Here is a 1,204-nt window from a genome sequence, read left to right on the forward strand (position 1 = left end):
AAATATCTTACCAAGTCAAATTGTAGGGAACGGTCATCAGGCTAAAGTAATTAAAAGTGCAAATTACAAAACGTTTGCCACGTATTTCATGCTGTTGAGCTGGATAAGATGCTGTTGGTATTTTGGATGCCAGATGAGCCTTCAGGACCCGGCAGCATGGGGACGTCCAGGTCAGAAGAGCCAGTCATGCTCCTTTCTCTCACAAATTAGGGCTTGGTCCCTGAGATGTGGTTTTTAGTTTGTGTGCTTTGGACAGATTAGTTTAGTGGTTAACAGCAAGACCCCTGTACAGAATTATATTCAAATATTAATTTCCATATTTACTACCCATGTGGTCTTTTGTACATTATTTAAGTCTGTTGGCCTCAGGTTGTTTGTCTGTTAAATGGTGATATTTCCTATATCTTTGGGCTATAATGCTAACCAAAATGTTAATAGCTTGAACTTACCAACTTTTCCATGGAAAACACTTTTTAAATGCTATCGTACACAATTTGTAGTTTGTGATATGTATGTAGGCCTATTTTGTACTGTATAAAGTTACTTATGCCAAAGTGTGGGCTCCATGAATATCAGTAATGATGTTGCTATATCTATAGCATTATAAAAACAACAAACAGCAACAACAACAAACCCCTTCCATATAGAGCTTTCTACTTCCACACATAATGAAATAAGATGATAAAAATTACCTTAACTGGTAGGTAATTAAAATGGAATAAAAGACAGAAAACAAGTGTTTTCAAACACTGGACAGCAGACAGCACAGTGTGTAGTTCCTGAGAAAAGGAATTAAACAAGCTGAGCCTTCCCAATGCCTGGGATTTCTGTCTATAGGTAATGCCAGGATTATATCTGGGGGAAGTGGAGCACAAAATAAATCCAGTAATCTTGCTTTGTTGAAAAGATATATGACAGAGCTCAGGGAAGCTGATACTGCCACGATTCACCAGACAAATAGCACATAAGTCAGTCAACAGAAACAGCATGCAAAAGTAAAGTGATAATAAAATTAACTGGAAAGACAATAAAACAACGATTGTTGATATTCTTTATGATCAAGGATGTAAAGGAAAGGATGAACATATTGAGAATATAACTGAAAGGCTTGTGCCTTGCAAGTGGAACTTACATGTACAAGGGACGATATCTGGAAAGAACACATGCCTTGGTTGGACTCAATCGCAGATTATACATACACTAC

Source organism: Echinops telfairi, unplaced genomic scaffold (assembly GCF_000313985.2).
Source record: "Echinops telfairi isolate 266 unplaced genomic scaffold, ASM31398v2 ScPeMD7_7466;HRSCAF=8504, whole genome shotgun sequence".
Classification (NCBI taxonomy): Eukaryota; Metazoa; Chordata; class Mammalia; order Afrosoricida; family Tenrecidae; genus Echinops; species Echinops telfairi.